At 41.9% G+C, this 16,535-nt stretch overlaps 1 long non-coding RNA gene across 3 annotated transcripts; it reads left to right on the top strand.

Moving 5' to 3' along the window:
* Positions 1 to 840: 840 nt before the first annotated feature.
* On the top strand, positions 841 to 15,913 carry LOC138372058 (uncharacterized). 3 transcript variants are annotated; one of them, XR_011230672.1, is made up of 4 exons: positions 841 to 963; positions 1,562 to 1,684; positions 11,000 to 11,116; positions 15,614 to 15,913. It is a non-coding gene; the product is annotated as an uncharacterized lncRNA (long non-coding RNA). The 3 variants fall into 3 exon arrangements; XR_011230673.1 differs by having other exon boundaries at positions 881 to 963; positions 1,547 to 1,684; XR_011230670.1 differs by lacking the exon at positions 841 to 963 and having other exon boundaries at positions 1,088 to 1,684.
* Positions 15,914 to 16,535: the final 622 nt, after the last annotated feature.

The following is a 16,535-nucleotide window of genomic DNA, read 5'->3' as shown; positions in this document are numbered from 1 at the left end:
TAATTCGCGGCTACCAGGGGCTTTCTCCCATTATACAATATAAATGTACTCACTAACTATTCTCTGGTATCTGTTCTTCAAGTAAAATTACCTATTTTTTTGTTTAATTAGTCCATAATTCATAAAATTCCTTCAGGTCGATCTTTATATTTAGAAAAACATCTAATCAATTTGGAATTTATTTTTTCGTTCACCTACAGTTACCAGCTACTATTTCATTGTTATATTTTATGTCGCTGGTCATTACAATTTTCCAAGAATTTAAACAGCTAAACAGCAAGTAGCATCTTGTTAGAGTACAGGAATTTACCTATGGAGAACCTCGATAGCTGCCGAAAATTATTAATGATTATATATGTAATTTAAAATAATGAATTATATACCATTTCTTATGTTACGTCTTTGGCGGGTAGGCGGTTCTGCGGGTTTACAACCGAATTGTTTAAAAATCACACTATTTTAAATGTATGAGTCACTAGTATGCTCTGATATATGTTCTGCAATGAAAATAAAGATTGTTTTGTTGTTAATTACTCCATAAATGTGTAATGTGTTAATTCAGTCTAAAATCTTTTTGCAACGTTTATATGCGATATACGTAGCTGGAAACTACCTAATATTTAAAAATAATAGTTACAACATTCTATTAAAATATAATGTTGAAATAAATATCACACAAAGTCTGTATATCTGTTTTTAGATGTCTTATAAATTTTTTTTTTAAATAGTATTAATGATGTTTGTGAATCTTGAGTAAAAATTATGTTAATTATTATTAATCTAATTGTTATTATTTTAAGTAAAAGAATTGCAAGTATTCGCATAACCACGGGATCTCTGTTTGTGTATGAATGCACGGATTTGTTTTTGTTATGAGAGGGACGCCTTAGAAAGCATGGTGTAGGCCACCTGTGGCTCGCATCCGATCCCACGATCGTCGTCGCCCCTAAATCAACACAACAGGTATTTAGTATTTACGATTATAATAAGTAATATTTCTTTTATAATAATATTGCAGCAGGTGGTGTAGTGGTAGGACACTCGCCTGGCGTTCCGCGAGCGCTATGTCATGGGTTCGTATCCTGGCCGGGGAGGATTTACTGGGCGCAAATCCTAAACTGTAGCCTCTGTTTAACGCAACAGTAAAATGTGTACTTGGATGAAAAAACGATTCTTCGCGGCGGGGATCGTATTCCAGGGACCTGCCCGAAACGCTACTCGTACTAGTGGCTGTACAAGAATGTAACAACTCTTGTATATATCTCAGGTTAGGGGCTAGGCATTTACACTCTTAGGTCAGCAAACTAGCTAGAAGGTTAGACTATTAGACTCCACTGGTCAATCGGGGCCCTGCATGACTCAGCTTATCCTAACCTAGCCCAGCTTAAACCATCTTAGCATAGTTCATTCTAGCTGTGCATAGTGCTTGCACAGCCTTGCTTATCCTAGTTTACCTCTTCCTAGCCTACCGTAGCCAAGCCTATCCCAGTATACCCTTACCTAGTCTTGCCTAGCCTAACCCTGCCTTGCTATTAAACATGACCAGTCCTTCCTACCCTAGCCAAGCCCTGACCAGCTAAGCCAAGCCAATCCCTGCCAAGATTTAGCATAGCCTAAGGAGGCCTGGTCGACGACCGGGCCGCGGGGACACTAAGCCCCGGAAGCACCTCAAGGTAGCCTCAAGGTAGGTAGCCTTGCCTTTTTATTAATATATAGAGGGTACCACCTCTGGTTGAGTATGTAGGAACCCTCCACTTATAGGGTTGAGGGTTCCATATATATATATATATATATATATATATATATATATATATATATATATATATATATATATATATATATATATATATATATGCGGAAAATCCACAGAGAAATATGCAATGAGGTGAACGTTTCGGCTTTGTTAAAGCCTTTGTCAACACCAGACTGACCACGGGATCAGTTAGATCAGTTGCGTTAGGTCAGTCTGGTGTTGACAAAGGCTTTAACAAAGCCGAAACGTTCACCTCATTTCATATTTCTCTGTGGATTTTCCGCATAAAATGATCAGTGTTTTGTGATCGTCAATTGCATATATATATATATATATATATATATATATATATATATATATATATATATATATATATATATATATATATATATATATATATATATATATATATAATATAAATAATGTGTGTCTAAACATGCCACGTGTGTGTAAATCACAAAAATTAACACTTGATGAAAAATGTGACAGTGTCAGACCACGGAGGAAGAATTGAAACAGGAATTTCCTTAAGTACTTTCATATATTAATACATCTTCAGAAGGAATAATTTTTTATATAAATTAAATTAAAAAAAATCATTCCTCCATGGTCTGACAGTCATATATATATATATATATATATATATATATATATATATATATATATATATATATATATATATATATATATATATATATATATATATATATATATATTATTATAGACTGTGGGTTGGTTGGTGTTGTCGTCGTTGATCCTTCTCTATGGACAACCCAACCCACAACTCGGCAGAGTGATTATACTAGGAGATCACCCTTGGCGCTTCTGGCTCTTGGAGAGGGGCTCAACGTCACGCGTTTAGGGGATGCGGCTCCAACACTTAGCCTCGTTGTCACGTGCACACACCCACTCGAGCCGCTGTGACTCCCCACTCTCTCCTTATGATGATATGATCTCCTCGATCCCCCTTTGACTTATTAATATTACCTTCTACCCTGTCCACAGCAGTGGTTCTTGGTTCTTTCTCTCTCTCTCTCCTTCTTTACTACTTCCTGGGAAGCCTCACTAGGACAAGGGCAAACACCAGCAAATTGTGACACATTTACTGGACAAAGCACATACACGATACATACACACATATAATAATAATGAATCCTATACTCTATAATATCACAATCAGGTTGCACTCCAACACCATCAGAACTCTATTATCAGCTTATCAAGTGGTATCCTATCTCCTGGTTCACCACCTGATACTATTAACCTCCTCAAGTTGATCAAGCCTACATACACTGTTGCACCATCAGCAAGATAACATATATATACAGAAAATCAGCATTTGAATGCAATAACATATACCAGTATAAATGTTCATTGATACACAACAATGATTAATCGATCACTGTCAGTCCTCGAGCACATATATCTGTAGGTAATCAAGCCTACGACTGCAACTCTAAGCTTCAGAATAAATCACTCCTTGACATAAGAATGCAAACATTCACTCACCTCTCACTGCGTCTTGCACGCTAATGACAACCAAACACTATCAACTCCCTATAAGTAATCCACCAGAACTTCCCCTTCCACCTCTGGAAGTTCACAACCCTAATATCCTTAGGTTCTTCCGGGCTTCACTACCAGGATCCTCTGCAGCTCCTCCAGGCTGCTATCATGAAGTTTCCTTGAGCAACTACGGTGCTTCACCCTTCTGCTAGGGTCCTCCACAGCTCTCTTGGCTGCTACACCATGAAGTTTCCCCGAGCAAGTATGGTGCTTCTCCACCTCTACAGAAGCACGTGACACTCCTCTTCACTGCTGCTTCTCCTCACAGCTCGAGGTCCTCTGCTCCACTACCTTGGAGTCTCATCAGCTACTTTATCTGCTGGCTTCGAAGTTCTCAGCAACTTCTTCCCCAAAAGACAAACCTGCAACCCATCGACACTCCAATAAAACGTTCCCCTTTAACACATAAACAAAAATAGCCACACAATATGCTTGCCTCAAACCTCTATCTGTTCTCTACATACAGTGAGAGTGGACTCCCCCGTTTTGGGCGGGTCCATACTCCACCTCGCCTGGCGGCGGTCCTCACTCGCTGGGAGGGTCTTCCTCCATCCGGAGCCAGGCTCCCTCAGTCGTCCGCCAGCGCTCAGAGAGGACGGACGTCGCTCCGTGTTCCTCCCTCTTCACTCTCCTATTTCAGGCCTTCTGCCTTATTAAAACATGTCTAACTTATAAATAAACATCGCTACTGTCGCTGGGCACACGACCAACTACAATGCAATCACTATGAACTGGCGTATATCGTGCTTACCACAGATTAACTGATCGAGGGCGCTTTTCCTCTGACGGCGTCTGGTCAGGGCGCTCCACACAGCCCACAATAATGCTTCTGGGCGATTTAATATCTGCTCGTCGACCAGGACTTGAGACCACAACGTTCCCAGCTCGATTCCACAGCTGGTACGTCCGCACACTTCTCTTCTCTTCGAGATATATCACTAGGGGTTCCCTTCTGACGGGAGCTCAACGGAGCGCGGCTTCCCCCTGCGATGTCTGGCACTCAAGTGAGGTCAAGGTCCTCCAGAAGCGAGCCTCACGCCTCCAGCAAAATGTCCACATCTCCTAGCCCGTCATTTATCTATTTTCTTCTGCATTGCCCATAATCTTAAACTGTTATACATATCCAAGCAACTATTTTACATATGGGTTATTACCTTAATATTTGCCAGACCTTCTAATCAGGTCAGGCTTGATGAATAACTCTCAAGGAGGGAGACTCGTTTCTCCTGTAGGCTGAGATCATAACACTCCCCTCCCCTTATTTTTGAGAGTTATTCCAGCGGCAAAGCTCGGGATAATACATCCGCCACCACACTGTCTCGTTCTTCAACCAATATACTCTCTTAGGAGTCTACAATTAATTCGTTGCACCCTGCAACATCTGGCTCACCTCTCTCCAGAAACATGATCTTCTCATAAACGATTTGACCTCTGACAGCTCTTAGCTAGGCTGTCCTCCGTGGACGCCTGCACTCTATCGGTCCACTCTACTTATTGTCTCCACCCTCCATTTCCTCGTCTTCTTCTCTTCACGTCCAGAGTCAGACATCTACTGTCTGTACCTCCTCTGTCGTCTTCATACTTCCATCTACTGCCATTATACTTTCGCCTCCTGTCATCATACTTCACTCCCTCGTCTTCACCGACGCTCCTCCCTTTCGTCTCCTCATTTATCTGAGACCTCATCCTGTTCGACTCCCACCGAGTCCTCGGCTTTCCTCTATTCCTCCATGCTTGTATCATCTTCCTCTTCCCACACTTTTCACCTCTATACAACTCCATTTCTTCTCCTTCAACTCTTCTTCGTTCCCTAAAAGTTTCTTCGAGCACTGTACTACATCCAACAGCACTCGACCGTACATCTCGCTTTACCTCTCCTAGAGTGCTCGTAAGCATCTCTCCACACATACTGTCCCTTCTCCTTTCATCTTCTCGGCTATTACTCTTCTTCACTATCTCTCCGCCACGTTTTCTGTGGAACATGTCGACTCCTGACATCTCAAACCACTTAACTCCACTATCCCTATGCCTCTGTGCTCGTGGACAACGTGACGCTCTACTCCCGTCCTCAGTATGTCCACATCTTTCCTCATTCATACTCAGCACAGTTGCATTCACCTTCCGACTCTTAGTTTCAGCAGTCTGGGCTCTACTCAGGTCCGCTCTCTTCACATGATTCTTCTTCGGCTGGGCCATCTTCACTTTTGACCTCACCGAGACTTCATTTTCCTGGGCTGGACCTTCATCAAACAGCCATGCTATATCTACGTCGATATCTTCCACCGGTTGAATCGACACTGTCTCACCTTCTCCAGCGTCTTCCTCGTCGGCCACCTCTCCCTTCATCACTACCGAGACAGGGTACTCAATGGCTTGGCGGTCTCCTGACTCATCTCCTCGGATGTCAGTCAGGTTCACACTCTCAGGTGTCCCACCCGTGCCGAGGCCTTCTGGGCACTCCTCTGGCACAGTCTCCGCCATGACTCTTGTCAACACCTTTGTCCCGCACAAGTCATTCCCTAGGATCACTTGGACTCCTGGAATAGGTATGTCGGGGCACACTCCCAACATCACCTCCGCCGACACATATTCCGACCTTAGCTGGACAGTACATACGGGCATGTCACTCTCAGACAATAACCCATATACTCTCATCTTACTCCTGCCAGCTAACCGTCGATCATTCCCAATCATGCTTCTCGTAATCAAGCTCTGATTAGCTCCGGTATCTCTTAAGATACCAACTTCTACCTCAGGTTGGCCTCCTATTCTGATCCAACCTTTACTCATGAACGGCCTATACCTCTCGTTCACTAAGTTTGATCTCTGTGGTTTGTCTTGGAACACATTAGTATATCTACTTCGGGGGTCACACATGGCCAGGGTCACAACTCTCTTGCCCTGCCGACAATCTCGCATCACGTGACCCAATCCGTTACAATTGTAACATCTCATCTGGGAAAAGTCTCTTCTATATGTACCAGAGTAGCTCTGACTTTGTCCACTCACATGAGAGTTCCTCGGGCCAGGCACACTACCTGCACTCTGTGGGGCTTTACTGGACTCTCGATTTCCCGGATAACGATTAGCTTCTCGTTTGGCTCCTCCATCCTCACTTTCAGACGAAGTGCGCGACCTACTCTTCTGAGTTTTAGGGTACTTACTTTTATCTGCCCATTTATCAAAATTTTTCTCACCCCAGACTCCTCTGGGTCTCTCATAATTTCTTCCTCCCCAGACTCCATTGGATCTGCCATTGCTGCGTCTCACCTCGCTTCTCACTCTGTTCTCCCTTAAGCTCTTGTACGCTTCAGTAATCATATCCGCCCTATCTGCGGCATCTTTCACCTCCTTTATCCCTGCTTCTTGGATCTTGAACCTTGTTTCGGGATGCATCATCTCCAAGAACTTCTCCATGACCATCAGTTGCTTCAGGTCAGCGTAAGATCCAACTCCAGCAGCCTCAATCCACTTCTGGAATCGTCTTTCCAGATCTCTTGCTGTCTCAGCAAACGTACATGCTCCAACTTTGATCATTTCTCTGAAGCGCTTCCTATAAGCCTCTGGGGTTAACTGAAACGAGCGCAATATGCTGCTCTTTACCGTGGCATAATCCTGGCACTCTTCCAGTGACAATTGGGTGTATGCCTCCCTGGCTGCACCGGTCAATCTTAACTGGACCAGCTGGGCCCATTCCTCCTGTGGCCACTCCTTGATACTGGCTACTTTCTCAAAATGCTCGAAGAAGCTCTCTGCCTCTTCGGGCACAAACAAGGGAATGTCCTTCTCCCTAACCCTAACATCTGTTGGGTGTGATACCTGGGTGGTGCTCTCTGGCAACCCATGTTCAATCCTCTGCTCAGCCAAGGTTCTGTTCGCTTCTATCTGCATTTGTTTTGTTCTCTCTTTTTCTTTTTCCACCTCTAGCCTTGCTTTCTCTTTTTCTTTCTCCTGTTCCAACTCCAGTTCTCTTACTCTGGTTTTCTCTTTTTCTACTTCCAACCTGGTTTTCTCTTTTTCTACTTCCAGCCTGGTTTTCTCTTTTTCTACTTCCAGCCTGGTTTTCTCTTTTTCCTTCTCGGCTTCATTTTTCATCTGGAGTTCTAATTTCATCTTTTCCAGCTGGAACTGTCTCTCCTTGTCCTCACGCTGCATCTGGAGCTCTAACTGGAATCTCTCCAAGCTCCTATTCCGGCTACTCCTACTACTGCGGCTACTCTTGCTGCTCCTACTCGATCCCTGGGATCTCACTTCCTCCTGCCCATCATCCTCCTTTCCACTTTCAGCTCCTTTTTGGGCTCCTTGCTCTGCCGCTTCACTTTTGGCTCTTAACTGCCTCAGGATCTCATCCTTCATCCCAGCTACTTTAGATGCTTTCAACCTGATGCCACATTTTTCTGCTATTTGTTTCAATTGATCCCTCGTGCAACCTTCCAAGTCCTCGGGCTTGCCTGACTCCACAAACGTTTGCACCTTATCCATCTTTGTCCTGTGAGTCTTCCCAAGAGAGAGAATATACACCTGCGGTCACACAGTTTATTTCCGCAAGGGTGTACAAATCCACTCTTGGACAGGGTGTGGGTGTGTCAGTTCACTCTCCCGGACAGGCCCCCAATTTATTATAGACTGTGGGTTGGTTGGTGTTGTCGTCGTTGATCCTTCTCTATGGACAACCCAACCCACAACTCGGCAGAGTGATTATACTAGGAGATCACCCTTGGCGCCTCTGGCTCTTGGAGAGGGGCTCAACGTCACGCGTTTAGGGGATGCGGCTCCAACACTTAGCCTCGTTGTCACGTGCACACACCCACTCGAGCCGCTGTGACTCCCCACTCTCTCCTTATGGTGATATGATCTCCTCGATCCCCCCTTTGACTTATTAATATTACCTTCTACCCTGTCCACAGCAGTGGTTCTTGGTTCTTTCTCTCTCTCTCTCCTTCTTTACTACTTCCTGGGAAGCCTCACTAGGACAAGGGCAAACACCAGCAAATTGTGACACATTTACTGGACAAAGCACATACACGATACATACACACATATAATAATAATGAATCCTATACTCTATAATATCACAATCAGGTTGCACTCCAACACCATCAGAACTCTATTATCAGCTTATCAAGTGGTATCCTATCTCCTGGTTCACCACCTGATACTATTAACCTCCTCAAGTTGATCAAGCCTACATACACTGTTGCACCATCAGCAAGATAACATATATATACAGAAAATCAGCATTTGAATGCAATAACATATACCAGTATAAATGTTCATTGATACACAACAATGATTAATCGATCACTGTCAGTCCTCGAGCACATATATCTGTAGGTAATCAAGCCTACGACTGCAACTCTAAGCTTCAGAATAAATCACTCCTTGACATAAGAATGCAAACATTCACTCACCTCTCACTGCGTCTTGCACGCTAATGACAACCAAACACTATCAACTCCCTATAAGTAATCCACCAGAACTTCCCCTTCCACCTCTGGAAGTTCACAACCCTAATATCCTTAGGTTCTTCCGGGCTTCACTACCAGGATCCTCTGCAGCTCCTCCAGGCTGCTATCATGAAGTTTCCTTGAGCAACTACGGTGCTTCACCCTTCTGCTAGGGTCCTCCACAGCTCTCTTGGCTGCTACACCATGAAGTTTCCCCGAGCAAGTATGGTGCTTCTCCACCTCTACAGAAGCACGTGACACTCCTCTTCACTGCTGCTTCTCCTCACAGCTCGAGGTCCTCTGCTCCACTACCTTGGAGTCTCATCAGCTACTTCATCTGCTGGCTTCGAAGTTCTCAGCAACTTCTTCCCCAAAAGACAAACCTGCAACCCATCGACACTCCAATAAAACGTTCCCCTTTAACACATAAACAAAAATAACCACACAATATGCTTGCCTCAAACCTCTATCTGTTCTCTACATACAGTGAGAGTGGACTCCCCCGTTTTGGGCGGGTCCATACTCCACCTCGCCTGGCGGCGGTCCTCACTCGCTGGGAGGGTCTTCCTCCATCCGGAGCCAGGCTCCCTCAGTCGTCCGCCAGCGCTCAGAGAGGACGGACGTCGCTCCGTGTTCCTCCCTCTTCACTCTCCTATTTCAGGCCTTCTGCCTTATTAAAACATGTCTAACTTATAAATAAACATCGCTACTGTCGCTGGGCACACGACCAACTACAATGCAATCACTATGAACTGGCGTATATCGTGCTTACCACAGATTAACTGATCGAGGGCGCTTTTCCTCTGACGGCGTCTGGTCAGGGCGCTCCACACAGCCCACAATAATGCTTCTGGGCGATTTAATATCTGCTCGTCGACCAGGACTTGAGACCACAACGTTCCCAGCTCGATTCCACAGCTGGTACGTCCGCACACTTCTCTTCTCTTCGAGATATATCACTAGGGGTTCCCTTCTGACGGGAGCTCAACGGAGCGCGGCTTCCCCCTGCGATGTCTGGCACTCAAGTGAGGTCAAGGTCCTCCAGAAGCGAGCCTCACGCCTCCAGCAAAATGTCCACATCTCCTAGCCCGTCATTTATCTATTTTCTTCTGCATTGCCCATAATCTTAAACTGTTATACATATCCAAGCAACTATTTTACATATGGGTTATTACCTTAATATTTGCCAGACCTTCTAATCAGGTCAGGCTTGATGAATAACTCTCAAGGAGGGAGACTCGTTTCTCCTGTAGGCTGAGATCATAACAATATATATATATATATATATATATATATATATATATATATATATATATATATATATATATATATATATAATGTGTGTGTGTGTGTGTGTGTACTCACCTAGTTGTGCTTGCGGTGGTTGAGCTCTGGCTCTTTGTCCCGTATGTATGTATTCATATATATATATATATATATATATATATATATATATATATATATATATATATATATATATATATATATATATATATATATATATATATATATATATAATATTTTATATATCCTGCCTGAAATGCTGCGTGTACTAGTGGCTTTACAAGATAGTTCTTATAAAGATAGCATTTTGTGGTTATTCTCTATATCTGGTTCACCTAACAGTAAATAAGTACCTGGGAGTTAGACAGCTGCTATGGGCTGCTTCCTAGGGATGTGTGTGTGTGTTTGTATTCATGTTGAATTTTACAAAGTAGGAAGAGATGTTTGTAAAAAAAAAAAATCAAATATTTTTGAAAGTATAAGTAGATTTGATATTTTTCTTTAATTGTTTATGTCTGCTGTCTCGCCTCCTTTATAAAATGGCATCATTCTTGCTTTTTTAAGGATATCAGGAAAAGTAAGGCACTCCAGAGATTTGTTGACTCCTTCCTAGTGTTGCCTAGCCCAGCCCAGCCTAGACAAGGCAGGCTGGGCATCCTAGCCTCACGCAGCATAGCCCCCACCTACATGTAGCATCCCAGTCCATCCTAAGTGATCATTACCTTACTGGCTGTGTTTTCTCTTCAGCCCTGAATGTAATGTGGTGGAACATAAGCAGATACATATCAGGTCTTAGAGAATCTGTACTTCATACATTTCTTAATAATGTCTCACAAATATTTAAATAATTAAAAAAAAATTGTATAATAATTTCATATTATTCTTGCAATTTATTTTTGCATTTTTTTTATACAAAATTTACATTTTTAAAGATTACCTCTATTTTTAGATTGATGACTTGAAGACTACAGTGCCATCCACAGCAAATCATGGTCTTAAAATATCTCCTAGCAATGACGAGACCAATTTTCACAGAGATCAAATTTTTGCTAAGCAGTAGTCACAGGTAAATATATATTATATATATAATATTATATATATAATATTATATATATAAAATTAACTACTTCTTTGCTCAAAGCACCTTTAGACATTCTGAGTGTTGTGCTATTTTATTAATTAATTAATTAGGCTATATTTTAATGTTTTGTAATGTTTTCATTACTTTTTTTGTTTTGAAATATAAATTGTTGAGTTTTGAAACATTTTGACATTAACTATACCTGAATATTTATAAACAAAAAAATACCAGAACTATGTCCTTGACAATTGCACTAAGAAGTCTTTGCCAAAATCAGGTGCTCAGTGCAGTAGTTAAAAACTTAAAAGTTGTACCACCTCTGGTGCAAGATTAGGGACCCATAGCCTCAGAGAAGAAAATAGAGAGTACTCAGAGAAGGCCTTGAATAATAGGCAGGCTGTTTGTGTGTGTTTCGACGGTAAGCTTGCTGACACCAAATGTAGTTACCTAAGTGTAGTTACAGGATTAGAGCTACGCTCGTGGTGTCCCGTCTACCCAGCACTCTTTGTCACATAATGCTTTGAAACTACTGACGGTCTTGGCCGCCACCACCTTCTCACTTAACTTGTTCCAACTGTGTACCACTCTGTATGCGAAAGGAATTTTTTTTATATTTCTTTGGCATCTTTGTTTAGTTAGTTTAAATCTATGACCTTTTGTTCTTGAAGTTCCAGGTCTCGGGAAATCTTCCCTATCGATTTTATCAATTCCTGTTACTATTTTGTACATAGTGATTTTATCACCTCTTTTTGTTGTCTTCTAGTTTTGGCATATATAATGCCTCTTACCTCTCCACATAGCTCTTGCCCTTTAGTTCTGGGAGCCACTTAGTAGCATGTCTTTGCACCTTTTCCAGTTTGTTGATGTGCTTCTTAAGATATGGGCACCACACAACCGCTGCATATTCTAGCCTTGGCCGAACAAAACTCGTGAACAATTTCTTTAGTATTTCGCCATCCATGTATTTAAACAAAATTCTGAAGTTAGAAAGCGTGGCATAGGCTCCTCACACAACGTTCTTTATGTGGGCCTCAAGTGATAGTTTTCTATCTAGAATCAACCCTAGACCTCTTTCTTTTATCAGAATTATATAAAGATTTATCACATAATTTGTAGGTTGTGTGGGATCTATGTTCTATTCCACATTCCATAACATGGCATTTATTCACATTAAATTTCATTTGCCAAGTGGTGCTCCATATATTTATTTTGTCCAGGTTTTCTTGAAGGGCATGACAATCATCTAAATTTCTTATCCATCCCATTATCTTAGCATCATCAGCAAACATGTTTATATAATTCTGTATTCCAACTGGTAGATCATTTATGTAGACAATGAACATTTCTGGTGCATGTACTGTGGTACTCCACTTGTGACACTTCTCCAGTCCGATTGCCTCTGATTACTGCCCTCATTTTTCTATCAGTCAGAAAATTTTTCAGCCATGTTAGAAGCTTACCTGTCACCCATCCAAAATTTTCTAGTTTCCAGAACAACCTCTTATGTGGAACTCTGTCGAAAGCCTTTTTTATGTCTAGATAGATGCAGTCGACCCAACTACCTTTTTCCTTTAAAATCTCTGTGGCTCAATCATAGAAACTGAGTAAATTCGATACACAGGATCTTCCAGATCGAAAACAATACTGTCTGTGTGATATTATATAATTTCTCTCAAGGTGTTCTACCCATTTAGTTTTTATTATTTTTTTTTTCAATCTTTTCACTGTTACACTTGTCAATGATTCAGGTCTATAACTGAGAGAGGTGGGGTCTTCCCTGTTGCCACTTTTGTAGATTGGAACTATGTTAGCCTTTTTCCACATGTTTGCTATGACTCCTGTACACAGGGATGCCTGAAAGATCAGGTGAAGTGGAAGGCTGAGCTCAGATGCACATTCTCTCAGAACCCATGGTGAAACTCCATCTGCTTTGTTCTTACTTAGCTACTTTAGCATATTTTCCACTTCATCTCTAGTTTAAATCTAGACACCTCTATACGCTCTATGATGTTCTCAGAAATTCTTATTGTGTCTGGTTCTCTTAAGATTTCATTTTGTATAAACACACTTTGGAACTTTTGGTTTAATGTTTCACACATTGCATTATCATTTTCTGTGAATCTGTTTCCTATTTTCAACCTCTGGATATTATCCTTTACCTGCAATTTGTTGTTTATGAATTTGTAGAATAGGCCCAGTTCTGTTTTACATTTATCCATTATCCCTTTTTAAAAAAAATTTTCTGCCTCTTCCCTTACTGCTGTATAGTTGTTTCTCGCATCTTTGTATCGCTGGTATGATTGGGGGTTTGGCTTCTTTCTATTTTGATACCTGCTTGATGGGGTTCTGCTCTTCTACCCCCCAAGCCCGGCCCGAGGCCAGGCTCGACTTGTGAGAGTTTGGTCCACCAGGCTGTTGCTTGGAGCGGCCCGCAGGGCCACATACCCACCACAGCCCGGCTGATCCGGAACTTCTCTTAGAAAACAGTCCAGTTTTCTCCTGAAGATGTCCACGGTTGTTCCGGCAATATTTCTTATAGTCGCTGGGAGGACGTTGAACAACCGCGGACCTCTGATGTTTATACAGTGCTCTCTGATTGTGCCTGTGGCACCTCTGCTCTTCACTGGTTCAATCTTGCATTTTTTTCCATATCGTTCACTCCAGTACGTTGTTATTTTACTGTGTAGATTTGGGACCTGGCCCTCCAGTATCTTCCATGTGTATATTATTTGGTATCTCTATCGTCTCCTTTCTAGAGAGTACATTTGGAGAGCTTTGAGACGATCCCAATAATTTAGGTGTTTTATCTCGTCTATGCGTGCCGTATATGTTCTCTGTATTCCCTCTATTTCAGCAATCTCTCCTGCTCTGAAGGGGGAAGTGAATACTGAGCAGTACTCGAGACGGGACAACATAAGTGACTTGAAGAGTACAACCATTGTGATGGGATCCCTGGATTTGAAAGTTCTCATAATCCATCCGATCATTTTTCTGGCCGACGCAATATTTGCTTGGTTATGCTCCCTAAACGTTAGATCGTCGGACATCATTATTCCCAAATCCTTGACATGCTGTTTTTCTACTATGGGAAGATTCGATTGTGTTTTGTACCCTGTATTATGTTTCAGATCCTCATTTTTGCCGTACCTGAGTACCTGAAATTTATCACTGTTAAACATCATGTTATTTTCTGCTGCCCAATCGAAAACTTTGTTGACATCTGCTTGTAGTTTTTCAATGTCTTTCATTCCATGTTTGTGTCTTTTGGTCTGTGGCCCTCTCTCAATTTCTGTTGAACCAATCCTGTTTTCTGGCCCTGCATCTCTGTTTTGGTATGAATGTTTGTGTGCCTTCATTGTATATTTTGCAAAATTTGGCATACATTTAATTTACTTCCCTGTCTAGCAACAAGTCTGCCTAATTACTTATTAAAAAAAATTTGAAGTTCCCCATAGTGACCTCTCTCTCTTGAAATCAAGTTTATCAACTGTTTCAATGTCCCCATTTTCTGTGTGTGTGTTTGGAGGCTAAGCTTGCTGATACCATGTGTGTGTGTGTTTGGAGGCTAAGCTTGCTGATACCATGTGTGTGTGTGTTTGGAGGCTAAGCTTGCTGATACCATGTGTGTGTGTGTGTGTGTGTTTGGAGGCTAAGCTTGCTGATACCGTTTGTGTGTGTGTGTGTGTGTTTAGAGGCTAAGCTTGATGATACCATGTGTGTATTTGGAGGCTAAGCTTGCTGATACCATGTGTGTGTGTGTGTGTGTTTGGAGGCTAAGCTTGCTGATACCATGTGTGTGTGTGTGTGTGTGTGTTTGGAGGCTAAGCTTGCTGATACCATGTGTGTGTGTGTGTGTGTGTTTGGAGGCTAAGCTTGATGATACCATGTGTGTATTTGGAGGCTAAGCTTGCTGATACCATGTGTGTGTGTGTGTGTTTGGAGGCTAAGCTTGCTGATACCGTGTGTGTGTGTGTGTGTTTGGAGGCTAAGCTTGCTGATACCATGTGTGTGTGTGTGTTTGGAGGCTAAGCTTGCTGATACCATGTGTGTGTGTGTGTTTGGAGGCTAAGCTTGCTGATACCATGTGTGTGTGTGTGTTTGGAGGCTAAGCTTGCTGATACCATGTGTGTGTGTGTGTTTGGAGGCTAAGTTTGCTAACACCGTGTGTGTACTCACCTGTTTAAATAATAATAGGGGTGTGTACCACGTCTGGTGCAATTGTAGGGACCCACAGCCTTGAAGAAAATAGAGTATTCAGAGAAGACCTTGTGGATTCTCACTGAACACTAATCTTTTCTTCTCCTATCACCCTTCTTATTTTGTTTTATGCTGTATTCTATTATATATCATATAAATACATAGCCAAATGACAATATTTATTATGTCTATACAAAAAGAAGACATCCACTTTATTTTTTTTCTCTCCTTTGTTTCTATGTGGATTTTGTTGTGACTAATGATCCTCCTCCTTCCCATCAACAGGTCTTCCTCACTGGGCTTGCTCGGCTTTTGTGTTACTGTGAGGGTGCCATCATCGTTTACCCTTCAAGACTGACTCATGCCGGCATTGCATTTGTGGACTTCCCTTCACAGTAAACAGTCCTTCTCCATATGGTGATTGTCCAGGGCAAGCAGGGTGTGACTGCCATCTTGGAGAAGCAGGGTCTTTTAATATGAAGAATCTTCCGTCTTCTCTACTTACGCCAGCTTGTGCCGGCCTTGCATTCTTGTTACTTCATGGCCCTTGGGCCTTTTTTATTTATTTTACATAATAAATTTTTTTATTAATACCCGTGTTTCACAAGAGATCCTTAACATTTTTAGCACCAATTGTATTGACTAATGTACGTCTTGTAACCTTTAAGACATAAATAGACAAGACATAGATAAATGAGTGAATAATGCTGAGTGACTAGGTTAGGGCGAGGAACATAGTACAGTGTCTGGCTTTGGAAGAATGCCTACTGTTTTAGAAACCTTATTGCCATGATCATAATCGTATGGGTTAAAAAGCATTTGTTGTCACTCCTACACTGTGGCTTGTTGAGCTTGAAACCTTTGCTCCTTGTTCGTGTTACATCTGACCTTTTGAAGAAATTGTATGAATCAATATCCTCCAAATTGTTCAGTATTTTTAAGGTTTCGCTCTATTACTCTCTCATTTGCATATATCTAAGCATATAGATTAGATATAGATTTAGATTAGATTTTTTAGTCAGGTAAAGGTACATACATTGCAGATGAGTTACAAAGGGAAAGACATTGACTAGAGTTCACTAGCTCTATTGGAAGAGAAACGTCTGCAAGACAAGTGTGGGCAAAAATTAAGGTAGCAGCGGCTCACAACGACCCCCAACGGCTTCATTTTGTATCTTCTCCAACTTGCCCATCCTACCTTTACCAA

This window comes from Procambarus clarkii, chromosome 4 (genome assembly GCF_040958095.1).
Source record: "Procambarus clarkii isolate CNS0578487 chromosome 4, FALCON_Pclarkii_2.0, whole genome shotgun sequence".
In the NCBI taxonomy this organism is placed as follows: Eukaryota; Metazoa; Arthropoda; class Malacostraca; order Decapoda; family Cambaridae; genus Procambarus; species Procambarus clarkii.
This window is presented reverse-complemented; position numbering and strand designations above follow the sequence as displayed.